The sequence below is a fragment of the Balaenoptera musculus genome, chromosome 16 (genome assembly GCF_009873245.2).
Source record: "Balaenoptera musculus isolate JJ_BM4_2016_0621 chromosome 16, mBalMus1.pri.v3, whole genome shotgun sequence".
NCBI classification, from domain to species: domain Eukaryota; kingdom Metazoa; phylum Chordata; class Mammalia; order Artiodactyla; family Balaenopteridae; genus Balaenoptera; species Balaenoptera musculus.
In genome coordinates this window covers 64,482,592-64,506,933 of record NC_045800.1, presented here as the reverse complement: position 1 = coordinate 64,506,933, position 24,342 = coordinate 64,482,592, and the positions used below count along the sequence as shown (strand labels likewise).

Here is a 24,342-nt window from a genome sequence, read left to right as displayed (position 1 = left end):
TACCCTACTCTCAGTGTGTGCTGATTCAGTGGGGGCCAACCCTGCCCCTTGGCTGCAGGGGCAAACAAGGATTCTACTTCCTCTGGACATGGTGATTAATTCAGCAGGACTTTCATGACCCAGACCTGGCAACCAGAGCCTGTGAGCATCTTTTGGAAATGTGCTAAGTGTTTGGAGAAGTAGAGTTTGCTTTCAGCTGGGGTTGATAAGCAGATAGGATGGAGCCTCCAGCTTCTGGTGTCCATTTCTACCATCTCTTAGGGTGATTGTAATGGAGCATGAAGTCAACCCAGAAACACAGAGCCAAGAGGTAGAAAGAGACAGGCTTCAGAATATGTTATTCGAGCACCTGGAGCTAACTATACCTGAAGCACTCATGTCTGCTCCTGGACTTTTCAATTACAGGAGCCAATGAATCTTCTTAGCTTAAGCAGTTGAGTCGAAATTCTCTCCTTTGCACCTGAAAGGGATCCCATTTAATTCAGAGAGTAAGAAACTTGCCCAACATCACTCAGCCAGGAAATGGTGGTGCTGAAAACTCAAATCCGTAAAGGAATTCCTGGCTTAGATCTGGATACCAGCTCAGGGTCAGGAGTAACCATTGTCCAGCTCTCATTCAGAACTCTCGCTCAGCTCGATGTCAGGATGCAGCATCCCGGGACAGGAGCTCCAACCTGGCTGAAGAATTGCAGGAACCAACAGAGCCAACAGAGCCACAAAGCACAGCCCTTGTGAACTAAACCCAAATGGGAGTTGGCAAATTACAGCCTGTGGGGCGAATCCATCCCAGCCCCTGTTTTTGTAAGGCCCACAAGCTAAGAATTCTTTTTACATTTTTAAATGGTTGGAAAAAAATAAGACTATTTTGTGATACGTGAAAATTACATATATTCAGATTTCATCGTCCATAAATACTGTTTTATTGGCTCGCAATCACACTCGCTTACATGGTGTCTGTGGTTGCTTTGCACTGCAATGCCAGAGTTGAGTAGTTGCAGCAGAGACCATATAAAATATTTACTGTCTAGCTCTTTATAGAAAAAGTTTGCTGACTGCTGCCATATCCTGAGCTTCCCTCCTTAGCTTTCCACAACCCTCTGCCCAAGCTTTTCTTTGTGTCCTTTCCTGCTTCCTCTTCCTCCAGCTCTGCTCCTTAAAGAAGCAGGGCCCTCACAAAATCAGTGAATGCATGGAAAGTGCTCAGCACAGGCCTGGCACATTGTTATTGTTCAGGAATGAAAAAGGCGCTGTTAAGTAACCTGATTCAGCAGTTAAGGACTTACATGGTGGCTCTGTATTCTATATCCATTGCTTACTTCCTGTGTGACCTTGGGCAAGTTGCTTCACCTCTCTGGCCTCAGTGGCTCCCTGCAAAATAGGAATAATAATAGTATTTACCTCTTACAGTCCTTGTGACATCAACTTAGCCATTACATGTAAAGTGCTTGGCACATAGGAAATGCTCAGTGAGATCCTAATTGTTATTCCTATTTGCTTAATCTCCATGGAGGCTGCTGGGATCTGCCTGCAACTGAACCTAGCCCCGCTCTGGCCCAGAATCCCCCAGCAATGCCAAGCCTGTGCTGGGAGCAGACACCTGATCTCCTGACTCAGAGCTGTCATGCCTTGTCAGGCTGGGGCTCCGTGATATCCCAGCAGGAGACAGCAGAAGGCCTACCAGCCAGGGGCTGAGAGGGGGGTCTGAAAACAGGAGATCCTGGGATTTCCCCACCTGCAGAGGTATGTTTGTGTGTGTGTGTGTGTATGTGTGGGTGTGGGTGTGTGTGTAGCTGGATGAGACCGACTCATCTCGAGGAAAAAGAAAGAGTAAATGGGTCCCATACAGGATGCAGAAGAGGGCAAGATAGCAACAGCAACCTGGATACTGGAGGGGGTGTCCCTCAGTTCAGACCATTAGTGAGTTGAATGAAAACAGGTAGAATTGAAGGGTCCACGGGACTTCTGCCCAGGCTTAAGGCCACTCAGAAGTTCTGGAAGTCTTGTGGGAGGGGTATCTCTGTGGATCTGCTGCCTCCCCAAGTCTCCAGCTTTGTCAAGGCCTCAGTGCAGGGTGAGCTGAATAGCTGGGCTTGGCTGTCCAGCCTGCTTCTTGCCTGACCCAGACCCTGCCCCCTCCTAGCCACTGACCGCAGTGCGTTCCAGGCCAGTGCCCAGCTCTGCAACTCCCCATGGGGACAAGCATCCACTCTCTCACCCGGAGGGCAGGTAAAGGGCAAGAGGACCTTCCTGGGCCATTTTGGCACCTGTCTGTCCTCAGAAACACAGAGGTGACAGGAGAGCAGTTCGCTATGCAGAACCCAGCCTTGGGTGCTGAGTGGACACACACACACACACACTCTGATGACACGCACACCCAGCACACACTTCTAGACAGACACACTCTCACTCCCCACTCGCACAGCCCTTTTCCACCACACACCCAGATCTATGTGCCTCATCTAGCACACACCCCCTGCTGACACTGCCCAGCCCGACTACAGGCTCTGCTTCTGTGCTTGTCTGAGGCCAGGGCAGGCTGACGTCAGCCTTCCAGAGTGACTGTAAGAACCAGGTCCAGGGGACATCAGGCAGAGGCCACCAGAAGGTCAGCAGATTCTTACACACCGTCTGGGCCAGTGGCTCCCATACCTGGAGGCACACCTTAGGGGCCTTTGTTAAAAATTCCCAGGGGTTCTTACCTGAGACCTGGTGAACCAGAATCTCGGTGGTGGGGGCTGGTGACTGGGTGGGAGGGCCGGGGTCTCACAGGCCTTCTGGGGGTTCCAATGCCAGCCAGACTTAGTAACCTGCTCTAGCCCAGGCCCCTGACTGTTCAGTGCAGGAACCAAGGCCGAGAGAGGGAGAGTGACTTGCCCAAGGTCACACAGCAATTGCATAGGATAGCCAGGATTAGAACCCAGGTCTCCTCACTCCCGGTCCCCAGGCTTCAGGTCTGCAGAAACCCTGTGCCCTTTCCTGCCCCCTGCCAGCCCTAAGCGCCCCTCCTGGCCTGCCTCCCAGCCTCCCAGCAAGGGGGCCATCTGGTTCTCACACTGTGCAGGGGGGTGGCCCACAGCAGGCAGACTGACCCCATCCCCACTTCCCATGTGAGGGCCCCGGTCGGTCGGGAGGCCCGGCTTAGGGCAGGGGAGGGCTGGGCTCCCTGCAGTCGCAGATGTCCGCCACTGCATGCTGAGCCCCCAACTCCACTCCTCGGGGAGGCCGGAAAGGGGAGTTCACATGCTGCCCAAACATCTGGACTTGCAGAAAGAGCCAAAACACACCATCCAGATGTTTTCAAAGCTCAGTGCTGGGTGTCAACAGAGAGCAGACATCTGGGTGGAGGTTATGTTGATGTTGGAGGGGAGAGGGTGTATTTTGTTCAGAGATTCAGGGTAGTGTTCGCACAAAGCTGGGCATGGTAGTGTATATATGTCAATGCTACTCTCACTTCGCCCCAGTGGGAAGCAGCAGCATAGCACAGGGAGATCAGCTCGGTGCTTTGCGATGAGCTAGAGGGGTGGGATAGGGAGTGTGGGAGAGAGGCTCAAGAGGGAGGGGATATGAGGACATATGTATGCTTATGGCTGATTCACTTTGGTGTACAGCAGAAACTAACACAGTATTGTGAAGCAATTATACTCCAATAAAGATCTATTAAAAAAAAAAAAAAGCTGGGCATGGGGGTGAGCCTGGGGTCTTCAGCCTCCCACCCCAGGGTGTGAAGTGGGCCAGGCCTGGCTTCTTTGGGTAGGATTCAGATCCCAAGGGCAGCAGCCAGGTGGCATTAACAATCATAAAATAACAATAATAGCTACCGTTTGTGGAGCACTCACTATGTGCCAGCTGTGCTCTACACATATTATCTCATTTAACCCTGGCAACAACCTTGTGGGACAGGTACTATTACTGTCCCCATTCTCTAGGCAGCCTAGATGCAGGGAGGTCATGTCACTGGCCCAGGCTCACCCAATGAGCCAGCGGCAGTTCTGGGCTCACACGGAAGCCGGTGCAGGTCACCCCTGCACCCCTATGCCATCTCATGTGCACCCCGTGATTTCTAGGGGCCAGTCCCAGTGTGCCCTTCTTTTCCCCAACATCATTTGCATATGTGGGATTTTTCATAGAGAGGATGGGAATCTGGGAAGTGCCCTTTTCCTTGTGGTTGGAACCTAGGGAGGGGGAGTAGTAGGAAGCCAAGCCAGGCCCTCCTCCCAGGCTGGTGGGTGGCTGGGGAGGGGGTGGGTGCCAAGTGTCCCAGAGCTTCCAAGGCAGAGGCTGCTTCCCAAAGGAAAAGTGAGCTTCCTGGGGCCAAGGCCAGCTGTGGCCAGCAGGGCTATTTATTTTTCTGCCCCTAAGCCTTTAAGTCATCTGTTTACACAGGAGGAAAGGAGCTGGGCTCCGTATCCCTGCCCAGCACCCTCCCTCCCCAACAAGCTGGGCCTTGCAGGCTGAGCCAGGGACCCCCTAGAACCAGTGGAGGAGGCTCTGGAGCCAGAATCACAGGGCCACTGGGAGACACTGCACTCAGGGCTCTGGCCAGGATGCTGACCAGCCCTGGGCCACGCCCTTCACCCTCCCTCCCCAGCCCCGGTGGAGTCCTCAGGCTTGTAGGACCTGACAGGTTCTCAAGAGCAGCTGGATATCGGCCATTTACACCCTAGTGAGAATTTGCCTTCCTTCTCCCTGTGGCACGAAAGGTTGTGTTCCCTCCTATTTTTTTTTAAAAATAGATTTATTTATTTATTTATTTATTTATTTATTTTTGGCTGCGTTGGGTCTTCGTTGCTGTGCGCAGACTTTCTCTAGTTGTGGCGAGCGGGGGCTACTCTTCATTGCGGTGCGCGGGCTTCTCATTGTCATGGCTTCTCTTGTTGCGGAGCACAGGCTCTAGGCACACGGGCTCAGTAGTTGTGGCTCGCGGGCTCTAGAGCGCAGGCTTAGTAGTTGTGGCGCACGGGCTTAGTTGCTCCGCAGCATGTGGGATCCTCCCGGGCCAGGGCTCGAACCCACGTCTCCTGCATTGACAGGCAGACTCTTAACCACTGCGCCACCAGCAAAGCCCTGTGTTCCCTCTTAAGACATCATCCAGGGAAGGGGATATGGGGGTGACAGGCCAGGAATGAAGTGGGGAGGCTTTCCTGGGCTCTGTGGTCCTGGGAGAGACAGGCTCTGCTTCTAAAGGCTGCGCTGGGTTTTCCATTCCATAAACATGTCTCAAGATCTAGGACAGCCGCACTCTGGGGCAGGGCATGCACAAGCAGAAGAGGAGATTTCTGGCCTCAAGGAGCAGGGGAGCTGGAAGCGCAGGAGCAATCCGTGGATGTCCTCACACAGCTGTCTGCCTCATGTGTGGTAGGAAGGGCTGGAAGCATCTGAGGGAGGCCTTGCAGAAGAGGTCACACTTGAAGTGGCTGTAGAAGGGAGAGTGGTTTCCCCAGTTGGAGAGCGGGAACTCTGGTGTGTGCAAGAATCAGGAGCCCAAAACTCAGGGCCAGTGTGAGGAAGAGCAGACAGAGCATTCGGGGCACCAACTGGGAGGGCGAGGCCGGAAAGGTGGCCTGGAGCTAGGGCAGGAGCGGCCTTGGGTGTCCCCACAGAGTTACAGGCAGTGGGGAGTCATTGAGGGTTTGCAGCGAAGGAGCGACAGCATCACAGTGCTGATTAAGAGAGAAATCCAGAGGGGCGAGACGAAAGGCAGGAAGACCCTGTGTGGCCCACGAGTGACACACGGCGAGCCGGACCCAGGGCGGGCAGAGGTGTGGGGAGGCGGGCAGACTGGACAGATATTCACGGGCCATATTTATCTCATTCCAGAAGGGACTCAGGGAGGGAATGTGGAGGGAGCCTGGGAGATAGAGCTTCAGGGTCCTCCTTTCTCTGGATCCTGCAGGGGAGAGGACCTGGAAGAAGGATATTGGCTCAGAGGAGGGAAAGGTCCCACTGGGTGGGCGTACAGGACAGCCTTGTAACCAGGGAGGGGAGGCACTCAGGTTCGGCTCTCAGTTATGGGCTGGATTTGCAAGTAGACATAGGGTGGGGAGGGCATTCCAGGGAGAAACTGGCTGAACAAAGGCTCAGAGATGAGTGGCACAGAGAGTCCACATCCTTGTTTCTTCTCGAGACCCTTCACCAGCATCATCTTGCAGCCTGGGGTGATGGGCAAGGAGGACAGGATGTTGGACTTAAACCAGGGCATCTGGCTGGAGCCCACCCCTGCCGCTGACTGCTGTTTGACCCGTGACTCTCTTTCCCCAGCTCCTGGGACTGCTCTCCCCAGTTCTCGCCCTTCTTGCTCTCCTTTGCTGCTTCCTCCCCATCCTTCCCATCTGATGTTGGAGCCCAGGGCTTGTCCTGAGCCTGTCTCCCCGCTACACTCATCCGTCAGGGACACCTGGGAGAAGAGGGCATGGTGCTGCAGGCAGAGAGACAGCACGGACAAAGGCTTTGCGGTGGCAGAAGCTTGGCCAGGCTAAGCAAAGACAGCATGGCTGGGGTGTAGCAGGGAGGGAGAGATCTCCAGGGCTCTGCAATGAAGCATTTCCAGAACATGGAGCCTCTCAGCCAGGGGAATGTCAAGAAAAATTGGCTCTATTTCCAGAGAGAGAAACTGAGGCACAGAAGGGCCTTGAGAGAAGGTGAACCCTAGAACTCTCTGAGTGCTGTCTCTCCTCGTGCCTGGGGTTCCTCCCTCCTTCTGGACACTGTTTCTTGGAGGAGGGGATAGATGGCAGAAGGGACTGAGGATCAGGAGGCCTGGTTCCACCTAGACTCTCCTACTCACCGTCTGTGGGACCCTAGAATGCCCCCCTCCCCACCTCAGCTTCCTATGGTTAAGAAGGTTCTGGGTTGTCCTGACCTGAAAGAGGCCAGCACTGAGCCCCTTCCCCAGTGTGGGTTGACAGCTCCACACCGATGCAGGCGCCAGCAATTTTCCTGCCTCTGGAAGGGCCTCCTGTGAGGCTGTCCACATGGCTGTCTTGGCCAAGGCTGTAGCCTCTGCTCGCCCACCCTGGTCCCCTGGCCAGTAGTATGGAGCAGCGAAGGGATGAAAGAGCTGGGACCTGTTCGACTTTGAAATTGCTCTCCTCTGCCTGGCAGTGCTGGAAACCTCCCTCCCTCTTTGGGACTCCTCGGCCTTCATCTTGGAGGAGTCAGCTGGCCTTGGCTGCTCCAGCCATGGAAGACGGCAGACGGCTGTGCACATCACCTCTCAGGCTGGTGTCCTGGACCCAGGAACGGCCCAGACCTACAGGCTCTATCCTCCAAAGCATACTGGGCAGTGGGGGGTCTCATCTGTTATGGAAAGACGAGGAGCAGATCTCCTGGGTGCTCTGCCCTGGGGACTGTGGCTGGGCTTCCAGGGATATCAGCTGTCCCCTCCAGTGACCAGGTCACCCTGAGACCCTAGCTGGGTGCTGCAGTAGAAAGAGCACTGGTGTGGGAGCTGGGAAGCCTGGCTCTCCCATAATCCACTGGGGGACCTGGGGAAGACCTCTCCCCCTCTCTGGACCCCATGTCCTTCTCTGTACGGTGAACAGTTTCCACGAGACCACCTGAAGGGGCCCCCTTGTTCTGTAGCTTGTGAACCGGTGACTGTAGGGTCTGGCCGGCCCGGGAGACACGCCTGGGGCTTGGAGGAAGGTAGATGTTTCAGTTCGGGCCAGCGGTGACCAGAGGGGTCCACTGTCCCACACTCTCCATCCGCAGAGCTCAGCTTGCCTGCTGCAGCCACAGTGTAGCCGGGACCAGCTGTCACTGCCTCCTGCATCCCTCCTTGCTGTCAGACGGGGATGAGCCCTCACATGCCCCCTCTGGGGGTTGGGGGCTGTCCTGCCCCTCACCTCGCCCCTTCATTTGCCCTGCTCTGGAAGTCAAGGCAAGACTCCTTGAGTGAGAAACTGATCGTAAGCTCCATGAGGGCAGGGACTGCGTGGGTCTAGTTCATGGCTTTATTTCTAGCCGGCTCAGGAAGGCCAGGGCCTCGAGTGTTCCTGATCCGTGAAGTCCCACAGGGAAGGCCCATCGAGCAGGACATGGAGCCCACTGGCCGATGCCCCTCCTCCCGGGGCCCCTGAGGAGCAGAGAGGAGGACACCCCTTGAGATGCCCCAGGAGCAGGAGGAGACACAAGGAGGCGGGCCAACAGCAGCCTTTGACCCCACCTCCTGTTGGGAACTGTCCAGCAAGGGACTCAGATTGGCTTCCAGGCCTGGATTTAGTTCTCATTCACTGGGCTACCTTAGACAAGTCACTTAACTTCTCTGGGCCCGAGTTTCTTCTTGGGAAAATTGCAAGAAAAATTCTTGGTTTTTTTTTTTTTCCTCTTCACTCTCCCACTTCTAAGGGGAGGAGAAATGATGGGAGTTACAGTCAACTGTGTTACAAATTTCAGGTGCTACAAGTGTTACAGGATAGACAGATCAATCCAAAGCCCTATGATGTGGCTTTAAGACCCAGCACACACACCAAAGCGCACACACACACACACACACACACACACACACACACACACACACCAGTCTGTATTCCCTTTAACTCCTCCGGTTTTGCCGACTCAGTTAAATTTTTCCGTACCTGATACCCAAGAAGAGGCCCCAGGTTACTGGAGGAGTTGGGCGGACCTGTGCTGAGGCAGTGGTGTGCTTGTGTTGGCCGTGGAGGTGGCTGTGTGTGTGATAATAATAGAGGGAATGGAAGTTGTGGTTTTGTGGCTCCATAATCAGCTCACTTTTAAGCCCTGATTTCAGTTTTTTGAGACATTACTAATATCTCCTCCCAGCCCACCATCCCAATGAAAGAAGCTCATCCATAACTTTAGAGCTCAGGGCAAGATGGCATGGAGAGGTGAATTCACTTGTCCAGGGTTCCACATTGGTCTTGAGGAGGGGACAGTGCATCCCGCTGCCCTGCCCTCGCTCAGCTTCCTTTGCCCCACACACACCCCTGTTCCCCAAGCCTTGGAGAAGCCTTGAGAGTCAGGTCATTAGGACCCAGGGTCTGTCCTTTGTCTGAGACCCAGCCAGGGACAGAAAAAGGGCCAAGACCAGAAGCAGGAAGTGGCTGGATGCAGAGCAAGACCCAGGAGTGAGCAACTGGCTCCTAGCTGGGGTGACTGTATACTTGCCAGTTCCCGGGGTGGGGGTGAGCCAGTGGAGCAGCTGTGGCCTGAGAGCCGCCCTGGCCCCTGACCTGGAGCTTGGGGAGCCTGGCACGCTCAGGGCTTCCTCTCCGGCGGCCAGCCCCTTCCACTGAAGCCACTTCTGGCGGGACAGCTGATGCCCAGGCCTTTGCAGGGTGAGAGGGCCTGGCAATGAGGCCATCCACGGCCCTCATCCATGCCCCTGCAGTCAGTCCACAGCGGCGTGTGGTCTCCACACCTGTCCCCTGGCATGCCTGAGGACAGGGGCCTGGCAGGAGCCTGCTCTCTTCCTTAGTCTCCCCCAAACCAGGAAGGGCCTCCTCCATTAAGCACCATTCATTCTCATTCTGTCCCCCTCTGCCAAAGCTCCTTGATTTGGGGTGGATACTGGGAATGAAGGGATCATTCCTGATGCCGAGGAGGGCTCGATGAAATATGCTCTGCCTGAAATATCTAAATTAGTAAATGCACTTTCATTGCTCTCTAAAGTTCTTCAGTGGCTGACTCCATACTAACAAAGCTGCCAGGGCTGTCCCTGGGCCTCCCCTTGGAAAGATGAGCGACTCTGGAGACAAGCCCAGGGAGCAGCTGGGCAATGAGAAGTGGTTGGCAAGTCTGTCTTCATAATACTAGCAATAAAATAACAACAATAATAGCTAATTCATATACCACGTACCATTTGCCTGCCACTCTTTTTAGCACCTCTCACATGCTATCTCATTTAATCTTTAAAACCCTATGAGGTAGGTATTATCATATTATCCCCATTTCATGGATGAGGAAAATGAGGATCAGAGAAGTTAAGTGCCTTGCCCGAGTCACACAGCCAGGAGGTAGCAGAGGTGGGGTTTGCATATCTGCAGGTTAGCTGCACAGCCCCTGCTCTTGAGCACTTATGCAGACTGCCTCTGGATTCTTAGGTGGCTCAGTGGTCCCTCTGTCATCCTGTTAGTCCTAATTTGGCTCCACATACTCTTTCTTCCTGGATGATACAAAAGCCCATGCTGGCCCAGATTCCCATCCGAACTCTTTTGTAAAGGATCTACACAAGTGGATCTTTTTAGGCCCTTGTTGGTTTCCCCTGTGGCTGCCCCCTGCTCCTCACCCCTCCCTGGCATCCCCCCCCAGGCCCCCAGCCCTGCCACTCCTTCGCGGGGATCATGGCACCCGTGGCCAGCCCGGCTCTGTGGGACTCATGATTACACCCTCCCTACGGAAAGCCGCCCCCTGAGTCCTCCCCCAACTCTGCGTCCTCCCCAAACAGCTGAGCCCGTGAAATGTGAGAGGGGCGGTTACTTGCCAGAGGTTTCCAGAAAGCATCCAGAGGTCACTCTGGGCTGGCTCAAGTAGGCTGGGCCCTGACCACTGCTCTGAATAGCCACCGTCCCACCCGGGTCCGCTCCCTCAGCTCCAGAGGGGGCTAATGGGTGGGTGGGGAGGTGTGGAGGGCTGGAAGCTGGTTTGCAGTTGAAGGAACCACAGAGGAGCCAGGCATTTGGCTCAAATAACAAATGCCAAGAGAAGATGGAGTGGAGCCTAAAACTGCCTTCCCAAGCCCCATCCCCATCTGTATACCCAACCTCTTCCCAAACCACTGGCTTACCCACCCACCCACCTAATGAGCCAACCCCTTACCTCCCGTGCCACTATTGAGCCACTGGCTAGTACCCAGCCCACCTAACATTCAGAATACACACTCCTGACCCCCATCTGGACCGACAGTGCTGACTCTACTCACTGCAGCCCAGACCCATGCCTCCCAGCTGGCCTGCCCTGAGTCCACACCCTACCTGGGTCATCTCTGGCCTGTATCTACTCACCTTTCACCAGGCCTGTTGATTTCTGACACGCAACCTACCAACCCAACTGCTGGGCAGCCTGCTCTGCACCGTCACCTCCCCCAGACAGCTTCACCTGCCCACATAGCCCCTTGCTGCCCATCCACGTTAACTGACCACCTGCCCACTTACCTAATGCCCAGCCCACACTTCATAAATCACAGCCACGACTTCCGGATCCAACTCCCTTCAGGTGCTAATAAATGTGATTCACCAGCTCTTCTGGGACTGTCCAAGAATTGTATTAGAGGCCTCCTCTTGGACAGAGATATTTTCTACTCAGTTCTCAAAGGAGCAGGGCAGGTAGGGCTGGGGCACTTGAAGAAATTGCTTCTTTCCCCCTTATAGTGCAAGTACTGCCCTACTGGGAGAGCATGAGATGGTTTCCATACCTCTTAACCCCTTCTACTGAAAAATCTCATTGGAAAGACAGTTTCAAAAACTAGGAGGCAGCTAAAGATGTCACCAGCAAATGAAATTCAGGATAGATGGACAGAACTCTTTATCTCTCTAAGTTCCAAAGAAAAGAAAGCAGAGTGGAGTAATGAAAGGGCCATAGGCGAGGATCTGGGGCCTGGACCATGAGAGTCAGGGGTTCTGGGTTTAGACCCAACTATCTCACTCACCATGTGGTCTCGGGCAAGTCACCTGGCCCCTCTGGGCCTCTTCAGTAAAGTGAGAGTTGAAGGCGATGACATCTAACCTCCCCAGCCTCTGGCCCCACTGCTGTCTTGGGCTGGAGAGTCCCTGTCAGGAGCTTGGCCAGGCTCCTTGTTCACTCTGTCCTTGGCACTCTGTTCCAACAGCAGGGCTCCTGCTTCATCCACTGACCAAGCCCCACCAGGTGCATGGTTCCTGTATGATCCTCTGTGCTGAGCAGGGAAAAGTAGGCAGGGAGACCTCTCCAAGGACTCCCTGAGAGGACGATATGTCAGCAACGTCCCCACGGCCAGATTCTGTAGCCCAGGGAGGGCAACTAGGCATCATTTCACATGTCAGCACCCACTGACTGTTCGTGGCTGCCTGGAGCACGGTTTAGAGAACGATCCTGTGCTCAGGGAGGAAGTGCCAAGATCAGCTAGTGATGTCTGCATAGGGAAAGGGGACATGAATGCCAGGAACTGGACCTCTGGGTTTATTTTCCTACTGTTATCCTCAAGCCTTTAGTAAAGTCTCATTTAAAAGAGCCTTCTCTCATTGCACTACAGGAAATTAAAAGGGAATAGTGAGTCTGCCCCCCGGGTCAGATGCCAAGTGGGAGACAGAGCTCCCCCCTGCCCCCACCCCAGGTTAGTATGATGGTGGCAGGGGTGATTACCTGGAGATCTTCCCAAAAGGGTGACTCTCAGGATGCTGTGAAGTGTGGCCTTTTGTGGGCCCTTTTTCCTTATGTACATTTTCCAAAAATTATCAGATTTCCCCATGAAAATGCAAACTCTATGAGGACAGAGTCTAGTCTTGTGTCTGCTATTTCCAGCTGAATGAATTGTAAGCCCTGGAGGACCTGAATATGTTACTTATTCATTCACTCCTCTCTTCCTTCCTTCCCCCATTCATTCACTCCATTTATTCACCCATCCATCCATCCATTCATTCATTCATCCATCCATCCATTCCCTCATTCATTCATTCATTCCTTCCTTCCCTGCACATTCATTCACTTCATCCATCCATCCATCTATTCATCCATTCACTCCTTTATCCATTCATCTCTTCTTTCACTCATTCATTCATTCATTCATTCACTCCTTCATTCAGCAAACATTCACAGGGGCCCCGACTCACCCTCACTGCCAGGGAATCTGTTAATCCTTCTCAACTAGGCCAGGGAGGATCCCAAGCTAGAAAGTCTTGAAATATGGTTAAAGGAAGCATCCGGGTGGGCAGGGGCCTACCACAGACTCACTGTGGGGCCTCCGGTAAGTTGCTTTCCCAGTTTGACCTCGGTTCTCTCAACTGCACTTCACCAGAATGAGAAGGGACGATTTGTCAAAGTGGAGGGCAAGTGAGCAGCTTCCTGGGCCAGCATCTACGAGCTGCCTGTGGGAGAGGTGGCCCCACAGGTCTGTGTTCTTCAGGTCGATGGGTAAAGAATGTGTCCTAGGATGTGGTCTGGTCAGGCAGCCCCTGCCGTGCTGCAGTGGGGCTGATCTCCGTGTGAGTGAGCACGTGTGCGTGCTTACGAGCGGGTTGTGTGTGCTCACATGCGTGCGTGTGGGTTTGCATGAATGTGTATACACACTGTGCAGTATTCCCAGGACATGGACGGGGGTGGGTTTCCACCCTGTGGGCCCTTCTTTAGAAGGAAACTGCAGTCCTGCTCTCCCCACCCGCCTCCCCATATCCCCCACCTCCCTCCCCCTCCCTGTAGCCCGTCTTCATTTTAGGAGGCCCCCTTGGCATAGTGGCGAGCATTTAAACTCTAGACTGCCTAGGTTTGAATTCCAGATCTACCAGATACTTGCCAGTCATGTGATCTTGGGCAAGTGAGTTTCCCCAGTGGCAAAGTGGGGGTGTTGGTTGATTCTGGGGACATTGGGACCCAGTGTGTAGAGCACAGCCCTCCCTGCATGCCCCTTCTCCCTGACCTTGAGTTATGCTAAACATCAGGGCCTCAGCTCTAGATGGAGGCAGAGGTAGAGGAAAGACCCATTTCCCAAAAATACTGACTTTGTCCCTGAACCCAAGCAGCTGGTTGGAGCTGGTGGCCTCTTTCTGGGATTGTTTATGTAGCTTTCCTTATAAACACAAAGGCTGGAAAAACAAAACCAAAAAAAAATGTTTAAAAATAAGTGAATGAATGAGAAATTTTTTGTGGGTAGCACGGACAGGACCTGGGGCAGATGGGGTGGCCACAGGGCATTACCCTGGGGATTAAATGCTTGAGTGGGGTTGGGGCCTGACCCCAAGGCTCTCTCCAGCCGCCCTCCTTCTAGTCACATTTCCCAGTCCTTCCCACCTTCCCAGAGAGGCCTGATTCCTCAGCACTGTCACCTGGTCACAACCATGAAAAACGCCTGGGAGCCCCTGCCAGGAATTGGCCCAGTTCTACCCACCTCTGTGTGACCTTGGGCAAGTCACTTTCCCTCACCTGGTCTCAGCTTCTGAGGATCCCTAAGGATCCTTTCAGTATTAACATCCTGTGATTCTCTTCTATCTAAGAGAGTGGTTATGAGAGCACTTTGAGAAGAATAAAGAACCCCATCAAGAGATGCCCGTTAACACAATGTTGGGGGATAGGGATCCACCCCTTAGCTGCTGGGAAGGATTCGTTAAAAAATTCTTGAATTCTAAAAATTCAGTTTTAGGATTATTTTGGCCAGATCTGGGCCTGGATACCCCCTGAAATACTTGTTGGTGAACTGTGCAAAGAAGAGAAGTTCTGCCCCCTTCCTGCTCAGGGGCAGATGGTGTCCTGGGATGGATTCCCCCCAACACACACTCAGGAGGATGGCCTACCCTTTCTCCAGGTTTCCTGGATGCAGAGCCCAGCACCGGGGCCGACCAGTCTGTGGTTTCTGGTCTCTCTCTGGCCCAGAGCTGACCCAATGTGTAATCCTGGTACCCTACCCTGAAAACGTAGGACACAGTGACCCTCTCTTCTAGCCAGGTTCTACCCCAGCCTGGACTACCTACAGCTCTGGCTTTCAAAGACACTTGTTGAATGGAGAATGGAGGCTTTGAATCCTTGCCCTCAGATGGAAGTACAGATACATACCTTGGGAATGGGGAGAGCATGGGGTTTGACAAGATAGCAGAGGATGGGTAATCAGGAGACCCAGACTCACCTTGTGTCCTTGGACAAGTCCCACCCCTCACTCTGGGTCTCAGCGTTTTCACTGTTCTTCGTTCTCTTACATACAATGCATAGTTATTGAGCATCTACCTTGTACCAGGCTCCGTACCAGGTACTGTGGGACCATTAGTGAACAAGACTTGACCTATGCCCTTGAGGAAGGTACACTTTGGTACAGGGATGACCACTCCACTACACCAGTACTATTCCTCTCCTTTCCTGCATTCACTGCAGACATTGCTAATCAATCACAGTGCTCTATAACACTGAGCCCAAATGTAACCTCGGGATCTCTTTGAACACAGCACTCCAGTTTCCAATCAACTGGTACCAGGTGGGGATTATCCCCTGCCCTGCTTTTCTCACAGGATCACTCTGGGAATAAAGCAAGATTGTAGCTGGGTGAAGGGAACATGCTCTAAAATCAAATCCAAGTACAGAGTCTGTTTTTACACTGTGCAAGCATGCAGAGCTGCTGATAGGTCACAAGGGGGCTCCCTTCCTAAATATTCTTGAGAATTAAACCAAGGAGCCAGAGCAGTTTGTGTGCAGAGACCATGCCTGTCCCTCAGCGCCCAACACATGGCCTAGCACACATGGCCTGTTCCAGAAACGTCCGTTGCATAAGTGAACGCATCCTCCCATCTCTGCCCAGCCCCCTCCACCTATCCAGGAAGGAGGCCATGCTTCCTTACTCCTCCTTTCTGAAATAAGTTAGCCCAGGCCTGAGGGCTCCAAGGAGGCTGGCTTTGGGACAGACAGCTCCTCAGAAGGCAGACCCAAGGCCCCTTGGTGTGGAGAACTGCAGTCAAACGCCGCTCCCAGACCTTGTCCAAGTGTCTTCCTTCCTTTTTTGGCCAGAGCCTCGTGGGGTAACGTTGTCCTTAGCAAGGTGGGGCGTGTCTGTTTGGCGCTGTCTCCCTCCCCACTCAGCAGCTAGCTAACCCAGTGTTTAGGCTGGCCGTGGAAACCTCTGGGGTGTCTGGGGCCTGAGGCTGCTCCCAGAATGTGACAACACTTGTGCATTAACGGAGGGAGAGGAGGCTGGGGAGGGAGGCTGCTTGCCAGGCCCCGCTGGCTGGGCTTCACCACCTGCTTGTTTCCAAAGCAGGCAGGTGAGGAGTGGGGAGGTGGAGTCCCCCGAGGGGAAACAGAGTCTGGGCTTGGAGCCTCTGCTCTGTGTGTTTATGAACAGGAGTCTGGCCCTGCAGACTCTTCAAGGCCCTGTCTCATCCGGCATCTGATGTGAACCCAGTAAGGCTCTGGAAAAAAGGCCATGCAAGATTGTTATTGCTACTCTGCCTGTGGGGAAGCTGGACCAGAGAGTGTAAGTGGCTCACCCCAGGACACACAGCCTTACAAGACTGGCTCCATATCATGCCTTCTGACACCGTCAGAGAAACCTGGAGATGCCAGGGCTCCGGAGTCTACAAAAAGGCTGGCCGTAGGAGCAATGGAGCACTCTGGGCAAGTGCTTAGGCCCTGGAGTCAAGCTGTCTGGACCCAAACCTTGCTCCCCCCACTCTCAAGCTGTGGGGCCTTGGGCACATGACTTAATCCTCCTAAAACTCACTTCCTCATTTGAAAATGCGGGGAAATTTTACCCACTTCATGAGGATTTTAAAGAAGTATATATTTCTCTCTCTCCAAACATGTATTGAGATTTATTCTGTGCCATACTCTTGAATGCACTGAGGTACAGAGATGGAAAAGTTGCCGTCTCTGGCCTTCAGCTTAATCTAGGCATATAGGTCAACAAGTAATAAAATACAGTGTGGTTAGGGCCAGGATTCTACACACTGGTTTGGAGATGCTGAGGAAGGAAAGATTAACTGTTGGGGCTGGGGATATTGGGAATCAAGGTACTGAAAGATGAGTAGGAGTTTACCAGGTTGACACGATGAGTTGGAAGGGTATTTGGGGAAGGGGAAACAGTCTTGGAAAGACTTGAGGGTGTGAAAGAACATGGCAGGTCTGGACAACAGGACCGTCCGTGTGACTGGTGCCTGTGCTTCACCACAGAGGCGAGCCTGAGGGACGGTTGTGCCAGAGGGTCAGGAGCTTTGCACCCAGGTAGGCCCCTCAGCAGACGGGGAACCATGGGAGGATTTCCTGCAGGGCAGGGGTGTGAGGCCTCTGACCTCAGCTGCTGCTTCTGGGACTGAGACCCAGGCCAGGGGCTGCTGCAGAGACGCCAGAGAGATCGACCAGGCCACCCAAGGGCACACAGCAAGTCTGGGGCCAAGGAGAGACTGAATGGAGGGTTTCCAGAGCTGGGAATTCTGGAGCTTTTTTTGACCCTAATCTTGTGGGGGAGGACTGAGAGTAGGGCCGAGGAGGAAAAGCTATATAGGGGCCTAATGGGCAGCGCCGGCTGGAAGCCCATTTGGAAGCTTTTGTTTGCAAAGCGCGGGCTCTTATAGGGTCCTTGTGCCGATTGCCCTGTGTGGGGAGAACACAGAGGATAACTCAGGGAAAGGTGGGAGCACTTGTTGAGATAGAGGTTTAGAGAGACCCCTAGGCTGGGAAGAGAAGGGTGTCTGTGACACCTGAGGCTATGGAGACCAGAGCCCACTCCCATGCAGGGCCCCTGAGAGACCCCTAAGGATCGTTAATGGGGAGGCCCAGGGAAGCAGGAGGAGTGAACATTAGGAACTGTCGTCCTGGGAGCTGCAGCCAAAGACCCCAGGAACAAATGGAGCAGCCGACTTCACTGGACCATGGGAGGTGTACAGTGAGGCTACCCCCCAGATCCTTGTGACCCTAGAGAGAAAGGGGCTCCCCCATCCCCCCCAATTAGGCCTTCACATGCTTTTTCCTCCTCTCCTGGGAAACTCAAGGTCATCTCTGGAAATGGTGCCTCTCCTTTGATGCCTAAGCCAGAGCAGTGACCCAAATGGTGGAACCTTCAGACAAAGGAGAAGGAGAGGGAAGCACCCGGGGAGGTCGGGGAGGAGGAGAAGCAGCTCGTTATTATAGAGCACCAGCGGCAGAGGCCGCAGGACTGAGGGAAAGGGAATGAGACTCTTCATGTTAGGTAACCTGGCCTCAAGTCCTTGCTCTACCACTGGGTGCTCTGTGCCCGTGGATGGGTGGCAGGAGTACTGCCCCAGGGCTGGGGTTAAGACAAGTAACTCACTGGGAGAAGAGACTTGAAACAGACACAACCCAGAAAGCATCAGCATCCATAACATATCAGGAATGGTTACAAATCAGTAATGTTTCATTTATACACAAATGTTTCTTATAACATGTTACAAACAGAATGCTTACAAATGACACAATGGAAAAGTGAGCAATTGTGAACAGACAATTTGCAAAAGAAACACAAATGTCCAATACGCTCAAGCATGCTCACCCTCATTAGTAATCAGGGAAATTAAAACACGATAATAATTTTATCATCATATTGGCAAAACCTCAACCTTATATAATGGTCAAACAAAGGTAGACAAGGATGTGAAGTAGGGACTCATCCACACCAGGGCAGAAGTGTAAATTGGTACAACCACTTTCTACAGCAGTTTAGCTATAATAATATATTAAACCTGAAAATGTGCATCGTGTATGATCCAGCAATTTTGCTTCTAGGAACCTATTGAAGAAATACTAGCACACGTATAGGATGTTCATTCCAGTATTAATGGTGAAATAAAAATGTGAAGCAAACTAAATTTCCAGTCAGTAAAAGCTCACTGAAGTATGATTTATTCCACAGCAGAACACAGTTTACTAGTTAAAAGATGATCCCTATATACTTGTGCGGCTAGATCTCAGAATCATTGTTGAGTGGGAAAAAAGCAAGTCATAGATTGACATATGAGTCAGGATTCCTTTTTGCCCTAAGTAACCAAGCACCCAACCTTTTCTAGCTTAAAGGAAGAGGAGTTTATTTTTTCTCCAATAACAAGGAGTCTAAAAGTAGCAATTGCTGGAGTTGGGTCAGCTGCTGAGTAATACATCTCAGGGATTCTCTTGGCCTTTCCTTTTTGCTCATTGCCTCATGTCATGAAATGGCTACTGTAGTTCCAGACATCACATTTGTATTCAAGGCAAGAAGAAGGAAGAAGTGAAAGGGTTTTCTCTTCATAAAATTGTGGCTTTTTCTTTGGTAGGGGAAGCCCTCCCCAGTAGAATTCCCCTGATATCTCATTATGAAGAACTGGGTCATCCACTAACCTTTAGATCTTTCTGCTTAAACGGATGAGATTGTCAAAAATCGTTTAGAGCAGATTTTTTGATAATGGCCATTTTGACTGTTGTGAGGTGATAACTCATTTTAGTTTTGATTTGCATTTCTCTAATAATTAGCAATGTTGAGCATCTTTTCACGTGCCTCTTGGGCATCAGTATGTCTTCTTTGGAGAAATGTCTATTTACATCTTCTGTCCATTTTTTGATCGTGTTGTTTGTTTTTTTGATATTGAGTTGCATGAGCTGTTTGTAAATTTTGGAGGCTAATCCCTTGTCGGTTGCATCGTTGGCAAATATTTTCTCCCATTCTGTGGGTTGTCTTTTTATTTCGTCTATGGTTTCCTTTGCTGTGCAAAAACTTTTGAGTTTAATTAGGTCCCATTTGTTTATTTTTGTTTTTATTTCCATTACTCTAGGAGACGGCTCAAAAAAGACATTGGTGCGATTTATGTCTGAGTGTTCTGCCTATGTTTTCCTCTAAGAGTTTTATAGTATCCGGTCTTACATTTAGGTCTTTAATCCAGTTCAAGTTTATTTTTGTTTATGGTGTTAAAGAAAGTTCTAATTTCATTTCTTTTACATGTCACTGTCTAGTTTTCCCAGCACCACTTATTGAAGAGACTCTCTTTCCTCCATTGTATAGTCTTGCCTCCTTTGTCATTGATTAATTGACCATAGGTGCATAGGTTTGTTTCTGGGCTTTCTATCTTATTCCATTGATCTACATGTCTGTTTTTGTGCCAGGACCATACTGTTTTGATGACTATGGTAGCTTTGTAGTGTAGTGTGAAGTTGGGGAGCCTGTCATGATTCATTCTCATCTATTCTCCCTGATATCAGGAGACTTTTGCCGACCACTTGAGTACATCCAGGTTTCATTAGCAGGGAGGAAATGGGTGCCGTCACCTGCTGGGTGGGTGGTGGACAGTGTTGGCTGCAGGTAAAAGTTATATGGAAAAGAAAACCCACCCATGTTTCTATTTTTGTACCAAACACACACAGGGGTTATAGGGCAGGGGTGTGGGAGTAAGGAATGGACTTGGGTGTGACACTCAAAGGGGCCTTGGGCTTTACCTGCAATTTTTTAATTTTTCAAAGGAAGGCTGAAAAAAAGAGACTGTATTCATGTACCACTTACGTAATTAAAAGTTAGTTTTTAAAAGTCCTATCAGAGGCCAGCTTCAGCACACCTAAATTTGGCCCGATCCAAACCCAGCCCAACACTGCAGAAGCAAAGGCAGTCACCTGGCCCGTTACTCCAAAAAGTTCAACTTGGGGGCCCCTGGGAGAAGAGGGAGGAAATTGCCTGAGTGACTCTTGGCTCCAAGAAAAAAGCTGGGAGCTGATCTCTTAAGGCTTTGCAGCCCTTTCAGCAGGGCTGTCTTTGACAGACAGAAAGTCAACCCGTCGGTATTTCCTTGCAAATTCGCTGGGCCTCCCTCTGGAGTCCTCCCTTATTCTTCAAACAGAAACTGCAGTCTGATTAAACCACCTGTCAAATATCGGCAGTGCAGCTGCTGTCCTTAAAACCACTTACAAGACGCTCAGGGGCACAGGAGGCGGGATGGACAGGAGCAACGACGGAGCCAGGAGCCGAGCCGGGGGAGCTCAGAGTCGCTGTGATGCCCAGAATGTCACAGATCCGTGTCGGGCAGAGTGCAGAGCCGCCTGTGCTCCTGGCCACGATCCGGGCTTATACTTTCTACTAGCCCATTTTACAGGTCAAGAAATGGAGGTCCAAGGAAGGGAACTGTCCAAGTTCAAAGTGTCTTAGACTCGCCTCCGATCCACAGCCTCCCTGGAAAGCTGGAAGAGCAAAGGAGAGAACTGGAGGGGGCATTGGGGGGGCGGTTCTTAAGCATCAGCTCCTCCAGAGCCCACCTCTGTTTCCTCCCTGTGCCCTGCAGTGCCTAACAGATATTGCAGCACCAAAAGCCCTGCCAAAAAGACTTGGCCTCTAAGAAGGTCCTTGGAGATCATCTAGTTCAGTGTAGTTTTCCAAGAGTGGGCAGATAAAATCCAGCTTTAAAAAAAAAAAGCTGTACATGAACTAGAAGATATCAGAGCATACTGCTTGTAGTAAGGGTCAATATTGTTTTGTGAAATTTGTCTGTGGGTGTTTTTGAGTCAGTGGCAAAGGTGTTTCTTACTTTGGATTGCAGCGAAAGGAAAGAAAGAAAGAAAGAAGGAAAGAGGGGGAGACAGAGAGAGAGGGAGAGAAAGGAAGGCAGGAAGGAAGGGAGGGAGGCATTGATTTGGTCTGTATGCTTCATTTTACAGATGAGAAGACTGAGGCCCAGGAGAGGGTGTGATTTGTCAGGGTCGTACAGTGATGGGGCTGGGACAGAGCCTCAGGTCTCCCTGGCGAGCCTGTAGCTGCAGCTCAAGCTGCTTTCCTGGCGATGGGGCTCCAGGTCTTGTGGGTCCTCCCAGGGCTGCAAGAGTTACAGGACACTCTTCCTAGCTGTTCCCACATTTGAGCTGCTTGTTTACCCAGCCCTGCTCCTTGGGCCCCCAGCTAGGGGGGCCTGTTCCTTTGCTGCTGCTGGTAAACATTCCTGCTATTGTAAATACCCAGCGGTAGTCACCCCATTTCTCTCTGAGGCCTCTAACTTGCTCTCCTGACCCCTTTCGAAATGCACGTGGCTTGTGCTGAGAAGTTCTCGTTCCTTTACATGGAATTTGGAAGTGGTCTTCTCACAGTGGCTGGGTGTGGTCTGGCACTGGTGGGTGAAGCCCTTGGAGGGTAGGGACCAGGCCTCACGTTTCCACTGGGAGGGCATCTGGCTAGGTTGGCTACGTTGGTGTGGCCATGTCAGGACCCAGAAACCTGAGTTTGAATCTTGTTTTGCCTCCACCTTGCTGTATGATATTGGACAAGTCACAGTCTCTGAGCCTCAGTTTCATTCTCTGTAAAATAAGCTAATAATTCCCACCCAGCACCCTCACTGCAAGGACCAGATGAAATCAGCATTGATATATAAGCTCACTGGCTTTGACGTTGGTGATTTTTACCTGACTAGCATCCATTCCATACCGCTCACCCTTTCTGCTAAGTGTATCCAATTTCCCTTTGAGGGACCGCATCTCTCACAGTTAGCCCCAGAGATGGGCGTGGCTGACCTCCCCAGCCCGCCCCCAGGCCCTCACCCTTGACCCAAGCCTGGCAAATCAGTGTGTTCTCTCCTCCTGGCCTAATGAGTGCGTGAAGCAAGCCAGACCAAGGGACTGAGCCCAGGGGCTGTCGTCCGCACACTGCTGGGGCTTCTGAGCTGATAGAAGAGCCCAGAGCCATAGGGAGTCAGCATCTGATGAGCCAACACACTGGAAAAGAGATCCAGGAGACAAGAGAGTGAGAGACAGCCTGTTGACACTGCTTGGGCTTCTCAATCCAGATCGACGTAAGGCAAACTCTGCTTCCAGCCTCTTCAAGCCAATGAATTCTCCTTGTGGTTTAAGCCAGCTTGACTTGAGTTTCTTTCACTGGCAGCTGAGAATGCTAATTCAGTAGCCAAAACATATAAAGTGTTAAAAAAAAAAAAAAGCACATTTTCTCTCTTTGGGGCCTCAGAGGGCCCCTTCTCCTCCTGCCTTTACTGCTCCACCAGCAGTGTCCCTGCCTTTCCTAGCAGCGCCCTGCACACTCAGTGCCTCCTGAGACCCTCTATACTCACTGGCTGGGGAAGGGCCAACCTCACCTCTCCTGTGAACCCATCCTGGACAGACTGGCAGGAAAGAGGACTATTAACTGACCATATTTGGTTCGGACATTTATTTCCGAAGAGTAGGGCTCCAGCCCACCCAGCTCTGGGCCAGCGGATCCCACTCCTCCTCTGGGAAGCCTTCCAGGCCTGCAGCCCACTTGGACCTTTTCAACTGTGCAGCATCTGCCTGGGAAATTCCTGCCACTCACCAAGCTGCCCAAGTCTGGGCTCTGCTCTGGTTCTGCCCCCTCCTCTCCACCGCTCCTCCCACCTCTCTGCACCCTTTCCCTCTTCCCTATTTGGGATCTGGCCCTCGGCTACTGCTTCCTGCCTAGCCCCTTCTTGGCAGCCTCTGCTCTGGCTTTCCCAGACCTGTCAGTGCACTGTGTGTGGCATCTCGTCACCAGTGCAGGTAAGAAGGGCCATGCCTCATGTCCGACTCTGGCTGCCAGGACCTGCCCAGCTGATGGGGGCACTCTGGCTCATCCCTCCTGACAGGTGATAGCCATCAGTCATCAGGGATCATGGCCTTTCACACTGAATTCAACCCACTGACCCCAATGTGGACAATTGTCCAGCCTAGGGGGTGGTATCCGAAGCACCTTCTCTCCTGTGGGACAGGGCAGGGCCTTTCAAGTTGCAGTGGGAAGTCAGTGCTTCAAGGCCAGTCCCTAGCTGGGCATGAGTTACGCACTTACAGGCTGGGGTCGACATCAGCCTGAGATATGGTCATGCCAAGGGTTGCCAGATAAAATGCAGGACACCCAGTTGCACTTGAATTTCAAATAAACAACAAATTATTATCAGCATAGTATATCCCAAATAATGCATGAGAAATACTTACATTAAAATTTTTCTGTTGATTATCTGAAATTAAAATTTATCTGGATGTCCTTTATTTTGTTTTTGTTTTGTCTAAATCTGGCAACCCTAGCCATGTGGCTAAAGCTGGAGAGATTGCAGTGGGTTGTAGAAGAAGGATTCTCTGCCACAAAACCCTGCAACAGGTGCCTGTGGAGTTAGTACCTCTGGAGAACTTCAGAAAGACAAAGAGAGATGGTCGTTCTGAAAAACAGATCATCATCTACTTGGAGGTGGATGAGCTTCCAGTATTGGCCCAGCTCTGAGTTGATAACTGCAGGCCCTCGTGAGTCTGTGTTTTGGGGGCTGCATTTAAAGTACCGTGAACTCTGATCTCTTCCCCAGACCATTTTTCTCTCAGGGGTTAAACTCAGGATTTCATGGTTGTGCATTAGAGCTACAGAAATCCACAGCAGGTGGCCCTAAATGCCAGAGGGCCTGGAGAATAAAAGGGGAGGAGGGATGATTGCAACAGACATTAGCAGGGAGGGAAATCAACTTCAAAATTAGTTTCTGCGTATTGTACCCTAGTTTTTCCTTGACTTTAATGGTGAAATTGGAGATGGATTCCTCTGGAGGGAAAATTTTGATTCCAAGATGTAATGAAATGACTTTTTTTTTTGAAAAAAAATAAATTGTATATTTAAAGGGAAAATATTTTCCAGTGTAATAATGGTAATATTGAAAGTAAGTTGCCAAGCATAACTACAAAGTGATTACAAGTGTGTGTTTGCATTTGGCCCAGAGTTTCAAAACACCCAGTGACAGCTTAATTGAGCAGAACACAAGGCTCATAAACCTCTTTCCT

General features: G+C 51.6%; 1 protein-coding gene across 2 annotated transcripts in view; it reads left to right on the top strand.

Annotated features, from left to right (window-relative positions):
• Positions 1-24,342, top strand: part of COL13A1 (collagen type XIII alpha 1 chain) — a 279,468-nt gene that overhangs the window by 67,230 nt on the left and 187,896 nt on the right. The gene's annotated exons all lie outside the window — the stretch shown is intronic.